This window comes from Hevea brasiliensis, chromosome 6, assembly GCF_030052815.1.
Source record: "Hevea brasiliensis isolate MT/VB/25A 57/8 chromosome 6, ASM3005281v1, whole genome shotgun sequence".
Classification (NCBI taxonomy): domain Eukaryota; kingdom Viridiplantae; phylum Streptophyta; class Magnoliopsida; order Malpighiales; family Euphorbiaceae; genus Hevea; species Hevea brasiliensis.
The window spans coordinates 98,668,775-98,674,774 of NC_079498.1; positions in this window are offsets into that span (position 1 = coordinate 98,668,775).

Sequence of the window (6,000 nt, forward strand, 5' to 3'; positions counted from 1 at the left end):
GGGGGGGTGGGGGCGAAAGTCAAACAAGATTTGATCAAAGGAGCCTTGAGAAATACCTTGCCTTCCTTGCCACTTGATATGGTGAGGTGAAGAAGTTCTGGGCAAGGATGAAAGACGAGAAGTGTAGGCTGTAGGTGGGCGACTGGGAAAACTCCGGGGTACGAGGGGGCTTAAGGAATCAACCGAAGTTAGAGGAGCATGTGGTGGACCAGTTTGGAGCAATGTTGGAGCAGACAGATGACTGGCAGGTCTAATTGATCTGGACCTTTTGCACCAAGGCTGGGGAGCGTTGGGAGGGCATATGGATGATCCCCTCTTAAGAAATCGTCCGGAAGGAACACAAGATCGAATAGGCCTATTTACTGCTGGAAATTCTTCACCTGTAACTTGAAAAATTAACACCAGTAATTGCATAGAAACATGCATAAAACTTACATTTAAAAAGCATTGGTGATGTTCAATGCTAGGCACCGGTGGAATGAGCAAGTACAGACAAACTTCTAGAAGGCTGCATGGGAACGGAGGCTTGAGATTGACCAAGTTTACCCGCAAGCAATCCTTAAAAATTAAATATGATTTTTTTATTTATTTTGGAATCTAATGGATGCAACCAATATTGGCAAATAACTCAAATATCTCATCGAAAGGAAAAGTAAAGGACGAACCACCAAAAACTTCTATTTTCTTCAAGAAATGACAAGCAAGCAGTATTATATATTTATTAGACCAACATTTTCATCTTGCTAATATTTTCTCGAAAAAACGGAACTCATTTAGTTCTAGTGATGTATATCATTTATTATGTGTACTATAGATTTACAGATAGACTCTTTCCCACCACGGCTGCTTGGCTCACTATAAAATTATAAAAAAATTCTTAGCGTTAGATCAGTAACAGCACTGATGGATACCAAATTGAATCTTAGCAACAGCAAAGCATTATTTGCTTTTGCAACTCGATATGCATTAAATAATAAAGTTAAAAGAGTGGGCTGATTAACCAAAAAAAAAAAAAATTATATAAAAGCTTAATTTGATAGCTGAATTTTTTTTCTGTGTCTATTGTTTCCATGGTATTATGCTTAGTCCCTGAATCAACATCCCAATGGTTTGAAACTTTGAACAGGGGTATTGCAACTTGTATGTCACAGGTTCAATCTCACATTGGATGGTGATTTTTACAGGATGGGAGAGAAACGGCCCTTGATACAGGGGCAGAGGTAGGGGGGGCTAGGGGGGAGCCTTGGCCACCCTACCCTTCTAAAAATTTCTTATATATATATAGAGAGAGAAAATTTTATTTTATTTTGGCTATTGGCCCCCTTAGACAAATTTTTTGGGCTCCCCCCCTGCCTTGATACGTAGTTCACAGTCTAATTAGGCTCCTGATAACTTAACAGGTGCGTTGTTTTATACATTCAATTGAATCACTATAACTAAATCATAAGCAGTTTGCATTTCATAGCTAGCATTGGTATAGGCAACATTTTTAGCTTATTCGCTTCACACTAAGGCTGCAAGTCCAAATAACTTACGCATATTACGCTACTAAATGCAATCAATCACATTTTAGTGAGATACTAATATGAGAATAAATAAATAAGTGGTCTAACCAAGAGAAGAGTTAAATTAATCAAAATTCATATTTTAATCCTGGTAAGTGGGTAGCTGGAGATAACAAAGTTTAAACAAGAATGTGTTTATCATAGATTAAATAGAGGTAAAGATAACAATAATGCTCATAGAGTTTAGGACAAGCTTAACCGTGTTACAAGATTGCATTTTTGTTTTTTGAGGGGAATTAAGATTGAAAAAATAACAATAAAGAATTTGACATGCAATATTGACTTTCAGAAGTCCTCAGTGATTATATGAAAGGAAGAATGGGGAAAATGGTAAGAGGCATCTGATTAGAAAGATAAAGTGTAGAAGTTACATTTAGTATCTAAACATGGAATAATGGAGGATTCATAACTCACCTGACTGACCCTGCCAGTCAATGCTCCTTGTAACTCCCGTAAAGGGCAAAACCATAGAAGGCTCTGGGGAGAAATTTCTCACAGCTCCTACAAGAGAACTCCGTAGCTGATTAGATGCAGGTTGAATAGCACTCCTAACCAAAGAAGATGATGGTGACAACCCATTTGCCCCAAACCATGCAGCATCAGGTAAGCCAACTTGGTTGCTATTATTTGGTATTGATGACTCAGTTGGAAGACCTTGAAAGCTTGTGTAAGGACTTATATTTGCAAATCTCTCCTTCATTTTCTCTCCAAATCCTAAGTTCCAGCTGCTTGGGATTTGATTATAATTTTGCCTATCTACTAGTGGCAACAGGGTCCCAACACTCTCATCCCTAGATGGTTTAGAAAGCCCACCTACATTCTGAATTAGACCAGAAGATCTATCTATATTCTGAGCTTGATGAGAAAATCCAGCCACATTCTGCACCAGACTAGAAAATTCATTAGCATTCCACACCTGATGAGAAACCCCACTTGCATTCTGCCCTAAACCAGAAAGTGCATCGTTATGTTGTGCATGGCCTATGCTTATAGACTCACTCTCATTAGGCACTAGTCTAGCAAATCCACCATCGTACTTCTGGAAACTAGAAAAACCATCAGCCACATTAGAACTAGATTTCGAAGAACTTCTAGCAACATTTTGACCAGAATAAGTGTTTAACATGGGCAGAACAATATTTTTATTGCTCTGATTGTTATCTTTGCTGGAGACATTATATTTAGATCTGGTCTCCAGATTAGACCCATATCCAAGAGTAAGGAAATTCCCATCAAGCATTTCAGGATGATTTGATTGAGCTACACCTGCCACGAAACTGTTATTCATTCTCAATTCTCCATTAATTGGTGGGTTGTGGCCTAATACATGTGTACTACCTGGAAGGATGACTGGATTTCCAAATACCCAAGGCATATGAATATTATTACTATTTGCTTCTCTACCAGATCTGTACATCTGTGAGATGTTTATTCCCATTTGTCCACTAGATGGATTAAGGCCTGATACAGGTGCAGTATGTGCATGGGTGATTTGATTTTCAATTAGCCAAGGCCTACAAATATCACTATCATTTGCTTCTCTACCAGCTTTTGACATTTGTAAGCCACCACCCACATCAATCCCGGTGGTTACTGTATTTCTCTCAATTTGAGGATTGTCAAGATCAGTGGCATGGATATTAGCAGTAGCTACTGAATTCACAAGAGCATCGTATTGACCAAATTCATTCAAATTCCCTACCAAATCTGAAAAGCCTGAAACAGGCTCATATAAGTAACCAGGGCCAGTCACAGGATTGTGAAAGACATTACATTGAGAGATATCATCCTTGATAACAGGAAACATTTCCTGTGCATAAGATTGAGGCATTCCATGCACATCCACGGTTGGAAAAAAAGGTGCTGATTGTGCCGTATCATCAAAAATACCACGAAGATCATCAGATCCACCCTGTAGATCAAAGGGTTCAAGTTCTTTATCGCTTTGTGGAAAGGAAGCAGACATTGGCAATTTATCTCCTTGTTTTGGCTTTTCACTTGCCATTTGCATAACAGGTTCTGGAGGAAAAAGGACCAGATAAAAGTGCACTCAGAAATATACATTTCCAGAAGGATATGCACAACTGAAGTCTAGGCAACTATGTGCATACAATCACACGCAAAAACCAAAGATAGAAACAAAAAAGACATGAGAAATTTTTTATCTTGAAGACTGGATGCTAAAACCATACATGTATGAAGCAGCAGAAGAATAGCCATTCAGACCAATATTTCAACTCAGTGATTAACTTTAAGGCAAATAGCCACCATAAAGAATAAGAATACATCAGAGCAGCTTGGAGAAAATGAAAAGCAATAAATAAAAAATAGTAATAAAAGGCTCACAGTGAATGGCATCTCAAATTTCTTAATCTTGAAGTCCAGCTAAAATTAAAAGTAAATACCTGAATCAACCAATGACTATAAAGAAAAAAATGATGAAAGACGGACTCTTTTTCAAGATCAACAAGAACCAAAAGCACCTGACAAAGGTCTCAATTAACAAAGATGCACTTCATTAAATGTATTACAATAAAACACCGTTGAAAGAAATATATAGAATGCAATATAAAGCAGATAATTCATGCGATCCAATTTTTCAAAAGGAAAAATAATTAATTTCATAAATTGACCACAGTACTGTCAATCACACAAATAGCTATAGCTAAAACAAAGAAATAGAAATCAATATTCCCAAAATCCCAGGAAAACTCAACACAAACTCTGCACACTTAAAGCCATAAAGATTTTGAAACGCAAAAACCCACAAAGAAAAATCAATCCACAAAACAGAAAAGATACCATCAGAAAGAAAGAAAGAAAGAAAGAACCCAATTAAGCAGAAAAGGCTAAAAGGAAAAACCACCATTAAAAAAAAATTGATAATTGCATAACAAAGCTATGCAACAAATCCACGGCAATCCAAACATCTAACCATATAAAATATGTTATTTAATTTTCAAATCGCTTGAAATTAAGAACTAGAAATTTAAAAAAAAAGAAGGAACTAAAAGGATTCTTACCAGCGGTTGAGTGACTGCTTAGAGAGAGAGAGAGAGAGAGAGAGAGAGCGAGAGAGAGAGAGAGTGGTGTTTTTGGCGCTTAGGGCTTTAATGGAGTTTTTAAAGGGTTCGGTATGGGCCCCACTTGGCATTTTAACCAAGTGCCACGTAATCAGGTAGACCCAACTTTATGCAACAAGCCGTTGGCGCTTGCTTACCTGGCCGTATGCCACTTTGATGAGTGGTGAAAGCCTAAAACGATATTTGGTCGACTTGTGTGGCATTTTCGTTATCAATCTAAACAGTTGAGGGCAATTTCGTACTCACGTTGACGATTTGCAAATTATGAAGTCGTCTCATTAGACAGCGTGTTAAGAACGCTATCTCCCACGTGACAACATTACATTTTCCCGCCTTACAAAAATTTTACAGTTCGGCTGAGGCTCAGCTGAAACTGGCTAGGTTTCCGCTTGAGCTCGAAGCTATGATGGTGGATTCCGACGAGGCTTCACGATCGCAGATTTGACGAAAGCCAGCAACTACAAAATGGCAGTGATAAAATAAAAATACAATAAAATAAAAAATGGAAAGTACTTCCTTATTTAATTTATAGAAAAACAAAATAAATAAATATAGATATAAATTATTTATGTTATAATTTAATATAATGCAATTAATTTTCCTATTAAAATTTAATAAAAAAATTTAAACTTACTAAATATAAACATCTCTTTACTAAATTTCTATTCCAATGGCTATATATTTTAATTTTTAGTAAAATTAATAATTAAATATTACACGTGACTTATAAGAGACAGATAAAAAGGAAAAAGTAAATATAGGCGGATGAATTATTTTTTCTATTTATTTTATTTTATTTTTCATAATAAAGTGCTGTGGTTTACATGCCTTCTGTGACAACTTCATTTAATCCTCTAGAAAAAAGATAACAAAAATTCTCTGTAATTGCTTAATTTATAAGGAAGAATCATTCCCTTCTTTTTAATAGTCTTAGAATCAGCAAAAGAGAGATTCGAATATGCAACAAGTTGAAAAGGATCTGATGTCTAACGCACAACAATTTTATTAGTCCTTCTGCAGTGCTCTCTCACAAATGCAATCTTATGACACCCCATATCAGTTCTAATGGCATTCTCCACTCGTAGTTGATCCATTTGAACAGTAGGCAATCAATTATGTCAGGGTTCATTATCTTGAGGTTTTCTAATGGTTGGATCTTCAACAAAAATTTGGGTTTATCACCTAAAAAAAAAAATTTTTTTTTAAAAGAAAAAAAACCTAATTTATATAGTTTGAGAAACATTTATAATATACTTACAAAGTGTAAATGTAGAACTTAGCTTTCTAGCCTGCAACAAGAATGTTATCCTACAATTTAATGATGTTATATATTAGCTCACACGATTGAAGTG